Raw genomic sequence first — 19,925 nt, forward strand, 5'->3', positions numbered from 1 at the left:
GATACTCTGCCATGTTTGTAGACAGAAGCCTAACTGTGTTGTACTCTGAGAGGCTCTGCTAAACACAGGTTTAAAACAAACGCTGAGGCTTTCATCCAAACATTGAGTGGTAATAGGAAGTCTTGTGGAACAGTGGGAAGGAAGGAGAAAGAGACTTTCAGGTGGCACAAGTTCCACAAAAAGACCAAAAGAGCCAGCTAACCAAGGCACTTAGTGCCTTGCTGAGACTGAGGCAGCAACCAAGAACCATGCATTACTGGACCTATGGCCCCTACAGAGATGTAGATGATGGGCAACTCAGGTTTCATGTGGGTCCTCTAGTAAGAAGTATGGGGAGAGTTACTGACATGTATTGTGATACCAGATTTTTGATCACTCCCTCCTTGTGGGACTATCTATCTAGGCCCCACGGGAAGAGGAAATGGTATGTCCTGATGCAACTTGGAGAGCTGGGGTGCATAGGAAGGTGGTCTCCACTAATCTGAGGCATAGGGGAGAGGGGATGGAGAGAGGGAGGGAGGGTGGGACTGGAAAGAGAGAAAGGATGGGGTCTATAAGCAGGATGAAAATTGAGTAAATAAATTAATTTAACACAAAGTATTCATGAAATATGACTTTAGGAATATTATTTCTCCCTGATCTTTGGAAGAGAATTTTTGTCAGGCCTCAATAAAATGATGTAGCACTTGGGAACAAAGATGCATCCCAGCATCCCTGCACTGGAAGCCATGATGGAAAAAATCTCCACAGCCACCATGACCTTGCCCTTGGTGCTATGGTATACAGGGAGGAAAGTGATCCACACAGTGCAAAACACCAGCATGCTGAATGTCAAGAACTTGGCTTCATTGAATGTGTCAGGCAGGTTCCTGGCCAAGAAGGCCACAGTGAAACTTCCCAGGGCCAGGAAGCCTAAGTATCCTAGGACACAGTAAAATGCTATAATAGAACCCTTGTTGCAGACAATTATAATGTGGCCATGCTCGGAGTGTGCATCAGTATTAACAGATGGAGGAGAAGCTCCTAGCCAGATTGAACAGAGAATAATTTGGATTACAGAGAGGAATGATGTAGTTAAGTGTTCCTGAAACCAGAATGTACCTGCTCTTTCTTGCAGGAGCTGTGAGTTTGAAAGCCAGAACCACTGTGATTGTTTTGGCCAACACCCTGGAAATAGCCATAGTGAAAACAATTCCAAATGTGATTTGCTGCAGGATGCAGGAGACTGTGTTTGGATGGCCAATGAAGAGCAAGGAACAGAGGAAACAGAACATGAGTGACATGAGTAAGATGTAGCTGAGAGCACGGTTATTGGCCTTCACAATGGCCGTGTCATTGTGCTTCAAAAATACCCCAAGAACCAGAGCTGTGAAGGCAGAGAAGCCCAAAGCCAATAAGGCCAGAGCCATCCCCAAGGGGTCTTCATAGCTCAGAAAGATCACAGCTTTGTGGATGCAATGATTCTGCTCTGTGTTGGCATACTGGTCCTCTGGACACTTCACACACTGATCCATGTCTGAATGAGAAAGGAAAGATTTGTTTGTGCAGCTTCAGCAGTTTATTGACAATATATTTCAATAAGTCTGTTGTGAAAGCTTTGCAATACCTCCATTTTATTGCTGATAATATAATTGAAGGACATTGCTGTACACCAATGATTCTATTTATTAATTCTTATTATTTATATTAGTGTGTCCAAATAAATGTATCAGATGTGCTGAAAAATTTAGTAATCATTTGGAAGAAGTAGGAATGTAAGTATGAGAAGTACAGTTTACCGGTATATAAATGTAATATAAAGGATTTAAAATTGTAGAAAATTGAAAATTATGATTAATATGTCCTTACTTATGTTCTAATCTGGCAGTATTGAGAAAGAATTCCTGAGTCTTGATCATGAGAAGCACTAGCTCTATCACTGAAGGTAGAAACCTCTCTACAGACTGAGCACTACAAAGCCATTCATCTTGACTCCACCTTCATGGGAAGCATCCAGCACATTCCTACTTCCCTCATTTCAATCTCTTGAGACCCAGACTCTGTGACTATACTCTGAGGTAAATATATATATTGATAAGAAGCATGGGAAAAGTAAAATAAAAACCCACATACAAAAATGACCTAGATTTTTTTTGGTTTTTTTGTTTTTTGTTTTGCTTTTCTTTGTTGGTTTTTTTCAGGTCAAGGTTTCTCTGTGTAGCCTTCACTGTCCTGGACTCGCTTTGTAGACCAGGCTGGCCTTGAACTCACAGAGATCCACCTGTCTCTGCCTCCCGAGTGCTGGGATTAAAGGCATGTGCCACCATGCCCGGCAAATGTTCTCACCAAAAAAATCCTGAGTTCAGTTCCCAGAACCTGTGTGAGGTGTTTCACAACAGCTGCAAATTAATTGTAGAGGTACTAGTTGCCTCTCACCTACATCTGCCCTTATGTACACACACCAACACATCACACACACACACACACACACACACACACACACACACACACCTATAAATAATATTAACATTTTCTGTTTTGATGTAATTACCATTAGTTCTTATTCAGTTTTACATTTAAAACAATTTTATTACAGTTTGTTTAATAATTATGGATGTCATTTGAGCACATAGATTTCAGAAGCCATTTCTGAGAGTTCTTTGCCTCCTCTTCCTCTATGGGTCCTGAGAATGAACTCCAGCTATCAGTCTTAGAGGCAAATGATTTAAATGTTGAGCCATGCTATTGGCCAGAAATGTCTTTTAAGAACTTAATTTCATTGCATAGTATGACAGGCAAATGTGGAATAACTATTCATTGTCCATTTCTATCTAGCCAAATAAATATATAATCATTTTACCACACTGGCCTTGTAGGTTGCAATAAAATGTTACTGTTTGTGATTAATTGTTTTCAATACAAAAGCATTCTAATCTATTCTTTCATGAAATTATTAATTGGACTCTATTTATAAAATATTTGACATAAGACTTTTTATATTTTGTACACCATGAACAATTATCCTCACTCTCCTCGAAAAAATTACATCAGACATTTGAAAATGGGTAAGGGAATAACAATTGGGATGTAATCAGAATAAATTACAATAAAGAAGGGGGAAAAATAAAATGGGCCTCTACAAATCACACAAATTCGGTCTCATACTAAGCAGTTTCTGATAATTTTGCAAGTAATTTTTTATCTCTACACTAATTTTTCTAAGCATACAGACTTGCTTACTAACACCTCCATTACACAGTCCATCAGATCTGGTGACATATTCTGTCCTCTGTTAGATTCTGTGCATATGCAGTGTACATAAACATATGTAGGGACACATATATGCATGCAAAAGAATAAATACACAGATTAAAACTTTGTGACTGGAATCTGCCATTCATTTAGTTATATGAGAAATTAATAACAAGGACAGATCTCATACAGAATGTGTTCACACTACAGTTAGATTTTGTTTCTTAGAGAAAATACGATGTGGCAGAAATTGAATCAAAATATACATCTAGGCAAAACAGTTTTTTTCTTGTTATGACATTGTTAGTGTTTGCATTCCTATGACTGATAACAGAGAAAAAGGTATATTTTATTTTTGAGGTTGCTTTTTAGACTCCTTCAGCATCCTTTTGTTGGTTGAGAGGATTATTAATGTAAAGTTACCACAGCAGCAAACACTCACTTGTTCCATTAGAAATTTCATTTTCCGGACATTGGATACAAATAAAACAGCAGGCCGACATTCCCTCCTGCCTGAATTTTCTGAATCCAGGATGACAGTCAGCACTACATACAGAGGTCACCATCTGAGGAAATAAAATTCATATTAAGTTGTATCTACTCCATTCATAGCAATATTATATTAGGATGTTGAGATATCAATACGCTTATTTTATATACAGAAGCTGAGGTACCACATGTCAGTTAGCACTTTATATAATGCCAAACTTGTGAATATATTAAAACAAGTTGATGAAAAGTGGAGTTCTTTACCAAATTTTAGACATTATGGAAACAGAATTTTAGTGTACTTTGTGCAGACACTACAGAGCTTGCTACCTGGTCTTCTTGTTGATTTACATCAAGCTAACACAAAGTTCAGTAAAAAGATAGGGAACATGGAATGAACCTTTCCTGAGAAATTCTCCCTATCAGAATAGCCTGTCTTTTTAACACTAATGCATTTTACTACTAGGTATTCATTGTAGGCATGCCCAGTCTACTAAAGGGAATGTTCTTGGTAAGCAAGCATGTGTGAGAAATGACACAGGGCAAGCCAGAAAGCAGTGTTCTCTCAAGGGCCTGTGCTTTAGTTTCAGTGTCCAAGGTCTTTCCTTATCTTCCCTTGTCTATAACCCATGAGCCACAGCAACCATTCCTCCTCACTTTGTCCTTGGCCAACGTTTAATCAAAGCAATGACTTAGCAAGATAGGACTAACCACATCTAAAATAGGAATATCTCAAGTCTAAATTGTTATCCCATCCCTTGCATCCTAAGGTTCCTCCATCCCTCTCACTTTCACCCTAGTGTCCTCCCCTATGTCTGTGACTGAGGGGGACCTCCTGCCCCTCTATATGATCATAGAGTATCAAGTGTCTTTTTGAAATCCTGTTATCCTTCCTCTGAGTGCCACCAGGCCTCCCCATCAAAGAAACCAGATTAAATTGGGGCACTAGAGTTCATGTGGAACTTAGTCCCCGCTCTACACTCCACTGTGGAAAATGCCCTGTTGATTCTCTAGATCCGGGATGGGGTTTGATGATTACTGCACATATTGTCCTTGCTTGGTGCCATAGTTTGAGCAGAACCCTTGGGCCCAGATCGGCCCATCATAATGTTTTTCTTGTAGGTTTCTAGGGCCCTCTGGATACTTCTATTTCTCCATTCTCCCATATTTCTCTCACCTAGAGCCCCAAGAGGATGTCTTCACATCTGTCCCATTTTCCTGGTAAGACTTCCATGGGACATGCCCCTTAAGCTAGTGTCCAATTATATGTGAGTATATATGACTTTAGTCATCAGGGAAATGCAAATCAAAACAACTCAGAGGTTCCATCTTACAACCATCAGAATGGCTAAGATCAAAAATTCAAGTGATATCACATGCTGGTGGGGATGTGGAGAGAGGGGACAACTTCTGTATTGCTGGTGGACATGCAAACTTGAACAACCACTTTGGAAATCTATCTCAGAAAATTGAGATCCAGCAATTCCACTCATTGGAATATATGTAGAAGATGCTCTAGCACACAACAAGAGCATATGCCCAACCATGTTCATAGCAGCCTTCTTCATAATAGCCAGAACCTGGGGAAAGTCTAAGTAGTTCTTAGTAGAAGAATGAATAAAGAAAGTGTGGTACATCTACACTATAGAATACTTCTCAGCTATTAAAAACAAGGAATTCCCAAAATATGTGGACAAATGGAAGGAACTAGAAATGATCGTATTAAGTTAACTGGAAGCAGAAAGACTCAAATGGTATATACTCACTTATAATTGGACATTTTCTCTGTTTTTAAAATATATTGTCAAAGTTATATTGGCACATGGTAAAAATTTCTTTATTGAAGTAATTTATTCAGGTTAAATCTCATTTTTATCCCCTCACTTGTATCTTTCAATTCCCCATCCCTCCCACTTTCATCCTATTCCTTTCCCCCAGGTTTGTGAAAGAAAGGGACCTTCTTCTCTACTATAAGATAACAGTCCCAGGCTGGAGAGATGGCTCAGTGGTTAAGAGCACTGCCTGCTCTTCTAAAGGACCTAGGTTCAATTCCCAGCACCCACATGGCAGCTCACAACCATCTGTAACTCCAAGATCTGAAACCAACGCACATAAATTAAGAAAATTAAAAATAAAAATTAAAGAAAATAAAGATCACAGCCTATCAGGTCTTTTCCTGGGAGCCTGCTTACTTTTCCTCTGAGCATGAACAGGTCTCCCCACCAAAAGGAAGTGGTCAAGTAGGGGATACAGAGTTCATGACTGAGTCAGTCCCTGCTATCCACACAGTTGTGGAGGTTGTGGTGTCTATCAGCTAGATCTGGATAGGGGATCTAGGTTTACTACATGCATTGTCCTTTGTTGGTACAGTATTTTTAGCTGACCCGCCTGGGTCCAGATCTGCCAGCCTTAATTGTCTTCTTGTTGATTTCTAGGACACGCTGGGTCTTTCTATTTCACCATTCATCCTTACCTCTCTCACCTAGAGTACCAATAGGAAGTCCCAGTATCTATCAAAATCTCTGGCTATGCACTTGGTAAGATTTTAATGACCATTTTAAAGAAGAGTGGAGACTGGATATTCCTGCCCTATTTCGGTGCAATATGTTAAGGCGTGGTCTCTATGTCTCACTGCCAGCCTTGGATTAGCTATCTAGGCCAAACTGGTCACATATCAACAGAGAATTTTCTAAATCTGCCAACAAACTGTTTGTTTTAAAACATGGGCCAAACATACCTGGCTTCATTCTTAGTTTAATTGAAAATTTTTTTTATATTTTCCCCTCCATCTAGTACAAAGCTTTCAGTCAGCTTGCCATAAAATATTTATTCTATCAAGATATTACCTGTTCTTTGTATTCTGACATGTTTCTCTTTTTACTCTGAAGAGATAATAGACTTTATAATAAATTTATGAATATTTTATATAATCATATAATTCCATCTTAGAGTGTATTTACATGACTTATCTCACTTAACTGTATTTTTTTATTCAGACTTGCATTTCTGAGTGAAACACACTTGGGTGTAGAGAACAAACATTTTGGTGTGTTGTTGAACTGTCTTGATAGGTGCTTATGTAAGAATTATTCCATCCATGTCCATAAAAGTGAATGTTTTCATGGATTTTGTTTGTTTGTTTCTTTGTTTCCACTTCGTAATGATGTATCACTCACATTTTTATAGAAGAATTCCATTCAGGTTAAAAATAACATTTTTCCCATGGAAGTAACAAAACATTTTTGGGGTGTTGTTGTTGTCTTATTGAACCAATCTTGTTGTCTATGGATTTTTATTAGAGAATGTGATCATTAACAATAAATTATTATTGTAGATTATTTGGCAAATATTGTCTACTTGTTGATAGTGTAGTATTTGATCTTTTTCTAATAGCTGCTTTTGTCTGGAGCTTAGTGCTTTCTATGTGTTCCTTTGATCCTTGCATTCATCATGTGAAGTGGTTCAACTAGCATCTTTCATGGTAATTTTTCAGTGCTTCTAAGTTCCTGTGACTGTTTCTATTATTGAATTCTGCTCTGTATCCTTCTATTATGAGGAATAACTTTTCTGTTTTAGTTACTGTGGTTGGCTGTTAAATGTTTGAAATACATCACTATTACTCTCCTCCTGTAAGAATGTCCATGGTGACATTGACTGATATACAGATGGGAATTTGCTATGACAGAGTCTTCTGTACTTCAGCCTTCAACGTAATGTCTTTGTTACAAAATAAATTTTAAGTTAAATATGACAAGGTGTGTTCGTTTACTGATCTTAAATGTTTGCTATATAAATGACTGTTGTATCTCGATGGGCAAACATCTCACTTGAAATTTATGATTACAATATACTGGATATAGTGTTGATGATTTCAGTGTGTCCTTCTTTTCCGCTAGTGCCTCTGGACTGTAAATCTATTCTTTTAATCAGGAACGCTCAAGTCTCCTATATTTTGACTCTTATGTTTTGTTTTATTTTTGTTAGAGTCTGAATTTTCTAATATTATGCCTAACATTCAAGCTTTGCCATCCTGTCTTTATCTCGAACTATTGTCTTGCTGAGATTTTTTATTTAGAATTTTATTTCATTTATTTTATTTTTTCTTTACATATTTTCTGTTTGACTATTTTTATTATTTTGTACTTTCATGGAATTCCTTTTTCTCATGCTTTTTCAGTGACTTATTTTATGTTAGTTTTTGTGATCCCTTTTATCATTCCCAAGGTAATTTATGTCAGTTCTTCTCACTTTTCATAGAACATTCAAATAATCATTCTTTGAATCATATATTAAGCATATCATTGAACATACTCTCATTTAAGACTATGACTGTCACATTTTGAGCTAGGTAGATTTGATATCATCATTTTTATGTTTGTTAGTTAGCATGTATCGTCATATGCATAACTGGGAGCAGAACAATGGGTCTATATATTTTTAGTATTGAGTATTATTCCGGTGCATGTTTTTGTAATATGCAATCAAGCTGTGTTTAGAACACATGTAATATTTCACTGCTGCCTTTGAATATATATGTATTTCAGTAGCTAAATTTCAGATCCTGTGTTCCTTTACATAACAATGACTCCCCGTATCAATCTGAGAAGGACTATTAACTGCAAATGCCAGAGTACATGAGCAACCAGAATTCCTGGACTTAACATCTTTAAAATTTAAACAACTTTGCGCTTGTATAGTTCGAATAGAATACCCTAAAAGAAACCACTTCAGAATTCACACCTATAACATACCCTGAACATATGATGGAATTTTTTATTCACAAATTTCTGCACAGCAAAAATATATTACTACCAAATACCTCCAAACACAGAGAAGGAAACTAGATACTGCTTCCTTAGTTTGAATGAACTATACAATTAAGAGGACCAAGCAAGGATACTGTAGTGAACTGTTTCTTTACATGTCATAATTTAGAGCTGAGTCATGGAAAAACTGTGAATAACAATTGATTTCTTGCACCCATTTTGCATATCAAGCTGTCTGACATTTCCATGAATATGCATCACCCTTCTAATGTCCATATACACCACATACACCAGTGTTGCATGGTCATACATCCAGACATAAAACCAATAACATATAAAAAGGAAATAAAATACAAAGTAATAATTCATAGAATATTTAATGTGTATCAAAAATTATGAATTTATGATTAGAAGGGTTGACAATTTAGAGACTCTGTGTCAGAGGTTTAAGGAAACATATAAAATAAAACTGTTGCTTTCTCTTTGAACACGACCCTCTGATGGGGTCCCTTATCACCTCACAGAAGAAGAGTATGCAGGCAGTCCTTATGATGCTTGATAGGCTGGGGTCAGTGAGTAGGGGAGAAGGGTTCCCCTCTCTGAGGACTAGAGAAGGGGCATAGGGGGAAGGAGGAGAGAGGATGTGCCTGGAAGGGCACAAGGAATGGGGCTAGGGCTGGAATATAACATAAATAAAATAAAAAATTAAGATAAAAAATAATTAAAATTAAAAGACATGATGAGTTTGTTTTCTAATGCCTTTGGATTTTTAATTTACTACATCATTACACTTAGCTTCAGTCTCTGTAACTTTTTTATCACAGATTCATAATAAGTGAGGAAATCACTATATGGTAATAAGAATGGTACCATGAGTCTATTGCTCTATTTATTGGAAATATTATAAATAAGTGGTCAAAAGTTGTTTCATATTCCTATTAAAAAACAAAAACCACAGTTCTTTCATAGTAAAATACAGTGTAACTATTGCATGAACTCCTCGAAGGACTAACAAAAGGTCACATAAGAAATAGGAAAATAAGAAACATAACATAGGAGACTAGAAGTAGGTTCCTAATGTGACAATTTATTTCATTTAACTAATTTATAAAAAAGCATAAATGGGCCAACTAAACACACAGTGTTTACTGGTATGGAATGGAAATCAGTACAGTTCTTTCAACCCACCTGTCGACTTCCTGTGGCCCACTCTAGCATGTCTTCAGATAAATGCAGCTGTTGACCATGTGGAAAATCTAGGCTAAACTTTCCTATCTTCACCTTAAATTCAAAATCAGGTGGGAGATTCCAAATGTAGAAAATGTCATACTCTTTCTGAACTTTTTCTTTCTGGTTCATGGTAACTTTGTCTCCATTAGGGCTAGTAAAGTGTGTCTTTCTCATCAAGGAGTGCATCTGAAATGAAGACAGTATTATATAATACATATGCCCTTCACTGAAGGGAGAAAATGCATAATGATTGTATCTGAAAAGCAATTTTATTGAAGGTATCAGGTGGAAAATCTCAATAAAAGCAAAATGATATATTAATTTGTCATAATGTTTGTAGAATTTTAGTTCTCTGTAAGTAAACTAACAAACACAAGCATAGAAAAGCACATATACATCATAAAGATGTGCAACACACACATACACACACACATGCATCTGCACACAAAAAGACCCACATCTATATAGAGATATTCATATGATAAAGCCGCATATTTGTTTATACACATTAACATACATGGACACATCTGAACATACAGGAATAGACAACCTTATACACCCAAACAGACACACAAGTATAGAAGTATATCAAGCACATACATAGACACACACATGCACAGACAAATACAGGGAGAAATAATGAGATACAAACATTCACAATGAGAGAAATTGAAACAAAATCAAATTTATGCTCACAATATCAAAGGAGAGACAGACAGAAACACACACAAACACACACACACACACACACACACACACACACAGCAAGAGATATACATATTGCAATCCAAGATACACAACACACAGACACATGAATTAACAAATACAATCAGAAACATACACAAAAACAGAAACAAACATACACATGGGCATTGAAACACAGACAATTTAAGCTCACTTCTACAAACAGACAGATAGACAGATGGACAGAAACACACACACACACACAAACACGAGTGCAATCATATCTCTGTACACACATAAACACAGATATACACAAAGACACACAGAAACACACATAGAAACACTAATACAGTGAGAAATATATATTCACAAAATGAGTGTGTGTGTGTGTGTGTGTGTGTGTGTGTGTGTGTGTGTGTGTGTGTGTAATAAACTGATTCACATAACTCTGCCTGTGTAATTACACTAAGCCTTGGAGGTAGGTGAACAGAGACTACATTTGGGGAGAATCAATTGAGAAAACAATCCCCTGAACTTATTACCTCAATTTTCAGAATTAATGAACAAACAGTCATCTCTCCATCATGGTGACAATTAATGAAAGAGACTAATTATCTCTCCAGTATTAGAACAGGTATGATTATATTCAGTGGCTCTGGTACAGAGTCACTTATTTTCACTGATAAATGGTGTCTTTCATTCCAATACCTGTGTATTAAATTTTATACAAAGCTCTAGATTTATTGTGACAGCATAAAAACATTTAGAAACCTAGGTTTTTGGGAAACATTTCCGTGTTCACTCAGTTAAACATCTGAGAGACTCTTAAAAACTATGACATTGATAAGAACATGGATAATCCAATAGAAAAAAACAGTACCTTTGAGCAGCTATGATCATGTATTTTTCCATTGTCAATTGGCTGATTTTCTACTTGTTGAAGAAGCACCTCATGAATAACGTGCACCAAAAAATATGCAGCATTGTATATGTCATAACTGCTATCACTGAGGGCCATGTCAAAAGTCTGTGCCATTAGCCATTCCAATGACACATTGGATGAGCAGTTCTTCGTTGTCTTACAGTTAGATCCTAAGGATTCACAGTTAACGTTCATCCACTTCACACTTGCCAGATATTTATCTGAGTATTTGAGAGGGTTCAATGTCTGGACAAAATGTTTAAAACCTGAAATCTTACCATGGTGGTGTGTAAAAGCAAGAGTTCCATGGAATGGGTCAAGTGTGAGATCTCTCTTACTTGTAGGAACATCCCACTGTGAGGTGGTGATCCATGTTCTCTGTATACCTAGAGATTCCCACATTTTAAAGGCCACAGCAAGAGTACTGTCTGTGTCACCATAAAGGATAACAACATCTGTGGAAGATGTCATGATTTGGTTATAATACACGTCAGCTTTTGACATGTAAACCTCCGTGTTCACTGGGATCATGTTCACAAAGGCAAAGCAGACTATATTCTTTTCCATTTCTCTTTTGAAAACTGAGAGAAATTGTGTACCCTGTTCATTGTCAGAGATGGCCAGCCCTACCCAGTTGCAGTTTACATAAAGTAAGAAGGCGACGAGGGCCATGGCGATAGATGTATCCGCATGGGCCATCTGATAAATATAGGAAAATTGTACACGGTCATTCAGGAGAGGATGGAAAGGCCCATAAGTAAGATGGAGGACCTAGGACACAAGGAACAGCATGAGGTAGCATGTACTTTTAAGAACTTGTAAACACATTTTATCTGTAAAAAGTTCTAGAAATCCCCCTTACCAGTTACTTCTCCTCTTATCCCTATTTCACACAGAGAAATTCCAGATCCCCATCAAGTATCTGAATAACACCACTGAACTAACAGGTTGACATAAGGCCAGTATGACCAATCTCCTCTTTACACCCTTTTTCCATCTTATCAAAGCCACCAATGGAGACATAATTTCATTAATTTTAACCCCACAAAAATTTCACCTGCTGAGGTTCACGGCTGTACATTAATCTGTGATGTAGTACAGATGCTTCCCAGTTTGGTCCTGTAAGAAGTATTGTACAACCGCCACCTTTGGTACAGTCATAATTAGGATGAGTCCGATAAGGTGGTTGAGAAAGATGAATGAGATCTTTTACTAGTGAAACATTTAGACAATATGGTACTCGAAATACTAAAGACATGTTTGGTAGAAGATCAGGGTTTCTGTTTATTTCATCCAAGGAAAAAGTCAAAACCAAGGGAAACAGGCTTTCAGCTGGTGCTCTGTAAAATGGTACAATATTTATTATGTACAGAAGTATACACATAAACATTGGCATTCAATACAATGACTATCCTGTACTTGGAGATATTGTCTTTATCCCTATGTTTGGGACAAGTATCCCAAGTAATAAGGTTTACAAATAAGAAAATATGGAATCTTATAACACCTATAAAATTTCATGTGAGTTCATCTACACAAAACATGAATATTTCATGGAAAGCTTTTTCATCTGTCATTGTTGAGTACTTGCTCGGAAGGGAAAGACAAAGCCACAGGTTATGACCAAGATGTAAACCTGATCATGCATTCATTTATTAATTATAAAGAAATGTGAAAATTACACATGATGTTTGAGCCTCTGATTTTCTGGTATTTCCATATGAAATTAACTGAATTGGCTAAGGTAGTGAAAGAGTGACTGATGAGTGCACACGAGTGTTTCTGGGGCAATATTTGGTACCTGTACTAAAGATAAATTATAATTAGTTGGAAATATATCGTATTCTTCTCTATCCATCTTCATATTGTTGTTTTTCTTATTAGATTATTTTTCAGAGAGAGCATCTTTTTACTGGTTTACTTTCAAACACATTCACACACAGGAGATGCATATTTGAATAGATGTATGTCTAATTTTGGAATTCAATCTGTTTCTTTATCAGAAAACTGGTAAAAGCTTAACCTCCAGACATAACTATACTATACCTGGACATATACCCTATGACATTTGCTCAATTATGTTCATAACAGCATTAATCACAATAGCTAGAATCCAGAAAAAATGATGTCACTCAAACAATGGAGAATAAACAATGAAACACTACTCCAATATAAAACAAAGAAAATCACAAATTTTTCAGGCAAGTAAACTAGAAAACATCTGCTGAGTATGAAAACTCAGACTAACAAAAACACACATGGATGTATTTACTTAGCCATATAGTACAGGATAAAAAAATACTGGAATTACTGATCCAAGGATAATGAGTAAAAAGGAGGAACACAGACAAGATGCTTTATTCTAACTCAGAAAAAGAAATATAATAGATGGCAGAAGAAGTTGAAGATAAGGACAATGTAGGAGAGAGAGCTCAGATAGAAATGAGGGTGAATGACAGACCTGGGGAGAGATGATGCAGCAGGTCAGAGGGCCTGAACAGTAAGAATAAGGCAGGGGTAGAGATAACTCTCTGACAAGATGGATAAATGAGACACTTCTGGGATAATATGGTGGTGACTCAGTTGAGAGGACATCCTCTAACTAGACAGAACTCCTAATGGAGAGAGGGGAATACCAATCAATCCACAAGAACTAGGACTCAAAATTTACCTTTCCTACAAGATATACAGGGATAAAAAATAGAACAGAGCTTTAGGGAATGTCCAAGCAATGCCTGGCCCAAACTGAGACTCAGAACACACGAGAGAGACAACCTCTGACACTATTATTGATACTCTGCTGTGCTTTCAGCCAGGAGCCTGGCATAGATGTCTCCTTAGAGTTCCAGACATCAGTGAATCAAAACAGATGCTGAAAATAAAACCCAAATATTAGACAAAGAGTGTTGGGAGTCTTATCGAAAAGTAGGGGGAACTGCAGAAGAATAAAGAACTAACACGAACTACACAAGAAAATCAAGTGTCAATTTATCAAGGCACAGAGGGGGTTGTGGAGACTCAATCACCAACGAAGGATCCTCAAGAGTCTGGTCCTAGGACCCCTAAACAGATGTAGGTGATGTGTAGTTCAGGCTTAGTGTGGATCCCCTAGTAAGAGGAACTCGACTTTCTCTGACATGTACTCTCTTGCCTGTCTTTTTACTCTCTTTCCCTTGGTGGGGCTTCTATTTCAGGCCACATGGGAAGAGTACACACTCAGTCCTGATGTGATTCATGAGTTGAGGTGACTTAGTCGGGGACTCCCCTTCTTTGAAAAACAGACAATACACCTGGAGTAGATGGAGAGAGCATATGACAAGGAATAGAGGAAGGCGAGGCCATGATCAGTAGGTAAAATACATGAACAAATATATTATTTTAAACTGATGTACGCCTGTATGCATCTAGATGTATGAACCTAAGCAATGTTCTTTTATGACATGAGCAAAAATTAAATTGAGTGGGTTTTTTATTCTCTTCTTGGGAAAAAATCATTCCTGTCTATTGCTAGTTATTTCCTACCATCTGAACAATAAGTGTCAAATATAATCCTTTGCTTGGAATGATTCACTCATATTTAAATATAATTAGATTTTCACTTTGAAATTGTACGTTTGAGTTATCTGTCTCTATACAAATAGCTGCTTTTAGAAGACCCTTCATACAGCACAGAAAAAATTGCCATTGGAAATTTCAGTAGAACACATTAGAAAGTGAGAGTAGAACTTGTGTGACACAAACACTAACTCTTGCATACTAAACATAAACAGCATCAATTACTTGGGCTACCAGAGTGGCCTAGTAGTCTAAAGTGCTTGCTGTGCTTGGAAACAACAGTCAGAAATCCACAGAGTAAAAGTGTGTAGAGTATTCACGTGGTAAAATATGCAATTATACATAGTAAAATTACTGAAAGAGAAATATAATTGGCAAATGTGATAGAAGTATCAGATATAAACAACTTAGACTTAAAAAGGAAGACACATAAATTTTTTTTCTTTTTCTTTTTATTATTATTATTATTATTATTAATTATTATTTATTATTATTATTATTATTCATTCATTCATATTACATCTCAATTATTATCCCATCCCTTGTATCCTCCCATTTCTCCTTTGCAATTTCTTGCTATTCCTCTCTCCTATAACTGTGACTGAGGGGGACCTCCACCCCCTTTACGTGATCCTGGGGTACAAAGTCTAATCTTGGTAGCCTGCTATCCTTCCACTGAATACCACCGAGCCTTCCCATCATGGGGAAATTGTTAAATATGGGGCACCAGAGTTCATGTGAAAGTCAGTCCCCACCCCTCACTCATCTGTGAAAAATGTCCTGTCTATTGGGAAGAACTGGGTAAGGGTTCGATGTTTACTGCATGTATTGTCCTTGGTTGGTGCCATTGTTTGAGCAGAACCCCTGGGCCCAGATCTGCCCATCATAATGTACATAATTCTTAAATAATTGAAGAGATGAGCTACTAGGAAACTCCTCTAATCATGTTCTCAAGTACTGTCAACTACCTACACATGCTACAAACGTAACCCAGTCAGATCACAAGGAAAGTAAGTGATCATCACAATTAGAGATAGCCTCAATTTTCAAACATAAAATTGATAGTCTAAGCATTCCTTCTTTTTGCTAAATGGAAAATGAAGAAAATGAAGAACTGGGCTTTCTAATACTTAATACTCCACTACTGTGGAGAGTGTTCTGTGCATTTACTAGATCTGGGTAGGGGTTTAAGGTTTACCGCCTGTATTGTCCTTGGCTGGTGCCTTAGATTGAGGGGGACACCTGGGACCAAATCTGCCTATCATAATGTTCTACTTGTAGGCTTCTAGAACTCTCTAGATCCTTCTACTTTGCCATTCTCCCATGATTCTCTCAGCTAGAGTCCCACTAGAATGTCCTCCCCTCTGTCTCAGTTTCCTGGTAAGTGAAAACTTTCGTGGGACATGTCCCTTGGGCTAATATGCAGATATAAGTGAGTATATACCATTTGAGTCTTTCTGCTTCTGGGTTAACTCACTCATTATGACCATTTCTAGCTCAATCCATTTATCCACAAATTTCGGGAATTCCTTGTTTTTAATAGCTGAATAGTATTCCATAGTGTATATGTACCACAGTTTCTTTATCCATTCTTCTATTGAGGGACACTTAGGCTGTTTCCATGTTCTGGCGATTATGAAGAAGGCTGCTATGAACATGGTTGAGCAAATGTTCTTGTTGTGTGCAGGAGCATCTTCTGGATATATTCCAAGGAGTGGAATAGCTGGGTCTTGAGGAAGCCCTATTCCCATTTTTCTGAAATAGCACCACATAGCTTTCCAAAGTGGTTGTACTAGTTTGCATTCCCACCAGCAATGAAGGAGTGTTCCTCTCTCCCCACATCCTCGCCAGCATGTGGTGTCACTTGAATTTTTGATCTTAGCCATTCTGATGGGTGTAAGATGGAATCTCAGAGTTGTTTTGATCTGCATTTCCCTTATGATTAAGGAGGTTGAGCATTTCTTTAAGTGTTTCTCAGCCATTTGATATTCCTCTGTTGAGAATTCTGTTTAGTTCCAAGCCCCATTTCTCAATTGGGTTATTTGGTTTGGTGGTGTTTAATTTCTTGAGTTCTTTATATATTTTGGATATTAGACCTTTGTCAGATGTAGGGTTGGTGAAGATATTTTCACAGTTTGTTCTCTTGACAGTGTCTCCTGCCTTACAGAAGCTTCTCAGCCTCATGAGGTCCCATTTATTAATTGTTGACATTAATGTCTGGGCTGTTGGTGTTCTGTTCAGGAAGTTGTCTCCTTTGCCAATATGTTCCAGGCTCTTCCCCACTTTTTCTTCTAAATGACTTAGTGTCTCTGGTTTTATGTTGAGGTCTTTAATCCACTTGGATTTGAGTTTTGTACAAGGTGACAAATGTGGGTCCAGTTGCATTTTTTTACACATAAACATCCAGTTAGACCAGCACCATTTGTTGAAGATGCTATCCCTTTTCCATCGAATGGATTTGGCTTCTTTGTCGAAAATCAAGTGACCATATGTGTGTGGATTCATATCTGGGTCTTTGATTCGATTCCACTGATCAACCAGCCTGTTGCTGTGACAGTACCATGCTGTTTTAATTACTATTGCTTTATAGTAGTTTGAGATCAGGTATGGAGACTCCTCTGGAGGACCTTTTATTGTACAACATTGTTTTAGCTATTTTGGGTTTTTTATTATTCCATATGAAGTTCAGAATTGAACTTTCAATGTCTTTTAAAAATTGTGAAGGTATTTTGGTAGGGATTGCATTGAATCTGTAGATTGCTTTTGGTAGGATGGCCATTTTTATTATGTTAATTCTCCCGATCCATGAGCAAGGAAGATCCTTCCAACTTCTCCTGTCATCTTCTATCTCTTTCTTTAGAGTTTTGAAATTTTTTTCAAACAAGTCCTTTCACTTGCTTAGTTAGAGTAACTCCTAAGTACTTAATGTTGCTTGTGGCTAATGTGAAGGGTGTATTTTCCTAATTTCTTCCTCTGCAAGGTTGTCATTTGTGTATAGGAAGGCTACAGACTTTTTTTAGTTAATTTTGTATCCAGCCAATTGGCTGAATTTGTTTATCAGCTGTAGGAGTAATCTGGTGGAATTTTTAGGGTCACTTATGTAGACTACCATATCATATGCAAATAGGGATAATTTGACTTCCTCCTTTCCCGTTTGAATACCCTTCATCTCCTTTTGTTGTCTTATTGCTGTGGCTAGAACTTCGAGTACTATATTGAAGAGATATGGAGAGAGTGGGCAGGCTTGCCTTGTTCCTGATTTTAGAGGAATTTCCTTGAGTATCTCACCATTTACTTTGATTTTGGCTATTGGCTTCCTATATATAGCCTTTATTATGTTGAGGAAAGTGCCTTGTATTCCCGATCTCTCTAAAACTTTAAACATGAACGGGTGTTGGATATTATCAAACGCTTTCTCTGCATCTTAAGAGATGATCATGTGGTTTTTTTATTTTCAGTTTGTTTATGTGGTGAATTACATTGATGGATTTCCATATATTAAACCATCCCTGCATGCCTGGAATGAAGCCTACTTGGTCATGATGAATGATATCTTTGATGTGCTCTTGTATTCGTTTTGCAAGTATTTTATTTAGTATTTTGCATCGATGTTCATCAGAGAAATTGGTCTGAAATTCTCTTTCTTTCTTGAGTCTTTGTTAGGTTTATGTATCAATGAGACTATGGCCTCATAGATTGAATTTGGTAATGTACCATCCCTTTCTATCTTTTGGAGTAGCTTGAAGAGTATCGGTATTAGCTTGCCCTTGAAGGTCTGGTAGAATTCTGCACTGCAACCGACTGGCCCTGGGCTTTTTTTGGTTGGGAGACTATAAATGATAACTTCTATTTCTGTAGGGGAAATGGGACTATTTAGCTTGTTTATCTGTTCTTCACTCAACTTTGGCAAGTGAAATTGATCAAGAAAATCATCCATTTCCCTTAGATTTTAAAATTTTGTGGCATATATGCCTTCCAAGTAGGATCTTATGATTCTTTGTATTTCTTCAGTGTCTGTTGTTATGTCTCCCTTTTCATTTCTGATTTTGTTGATTTCAATACTGTCTCTCTGCTTTTTAGTTAGTTTGGCTAGTGGTCTGTCTATCTTGTTGATTTTCTCAAAGAACCAGCTCTTGGTTTTGTTGATTCTTTGGACTGTTTTCTTAGTTTCTAATTTGTTAATTTCACCCCTGAGTTTGAATATTTCCAGCTGTCTACTCCTTTTGGGTATTTCTGCTTCTTTTTTTCCTAGGGCTTCCAGTTGTGTTGTTAAGGTGCTTATGTGAGATGCTTCCAATTTCGTTTTAAAGGCTCTTAGTGCAATGAATTTTCCTCTTAGCACTGCTTTCAATGTATCCCACAAATGTGAGTATGTTGTTCCTTCATTTTCATTGAATTTCAGAAACTCCTTGATTTCTTTCTTTATTTCTTCCCTGACCCAGGTGTCATTTAGCAGAGAGTTGTTTAGTTTCCACATCCATGTAGGCTTTTTGTTATTTCTGTTGTTGTTGAATTGCAGCCTAAGCCCATGATGATCTGATAGGATACAAGGTATTATTTCAATCCTCTTGTATCTGTTGAGGCTTTCTTTGTGAACTACAATTCGATCAATTTTTGAGAAGGTTCCATGGGGTGCAGAGAAGAAGGTATATTCTTTCTTGTTTGGGTGAAAGGTTCTATAGATATCTGTTAGATCCATTTGACCCATGGCATTGGTTAATGATGTTATTTCTCGGCTTAGTTTCTGTTTCAATGACTTGTCCTTCAGAGAGAGTGGGGTGTTGAAGTCTCCCACTATTATTGTGTGGGGATCGATGTGTGGTTTAAGCCTTTTTAGCAGATCTTTTACAAATGTGGGTGCCCTTGTATTGGGAGCATAGATGTTCAGAATTGTGATGTCATCTTGGTTGACTTTACCTTTGATTAGTATGAAGTGTCCATCCTCATCCCTTTGGATTAATCCTGGTTGAAAGTCTATTGGTTTGATATTAAAATGGCTATGCCTGCTTGCTTCTTGTGACCATTTGCTTGCAATATTTTTTTCCAAC

General features: G+C 37.2%; 1 pseudogene across 1 annotated transcript; it reads right to left on the bottom strand.

Moving 5' to 3' along the window:
* Positions 1–625: 625 nt before the first annotated feature.
* LOC311590874 (vomeronasal type-2 receptor 116-like) lies at positions 626–12,580 on the bottom strand (annotated as a pseudogene). Its single transcript has 5 exons — positions 12,380–12,580; positions 11,419–12,093; positions 9,675–9,902; positions 3,674–3,797; positions 626–1,516 (listed from the first exon to the last, which is right to left on the bottom strand). The product of its transcript is annotated as a vomeronasal type-2 receptor 116-like (transcript).
* Between the last annotated feature and the right edge of the window lie 7,345 nt (positions 12,581–19,925).

This window comes from Acomys minous (genome assembly GCF_964271855.1).
Source record: "Acomys minous genome assembly, chromosome: 20".
Lineage (NCBI taxonomy): Eukaryota > Metazoa > Chordata > Mammalia > Rodentia > Muridae > Acomys > Acomys minous.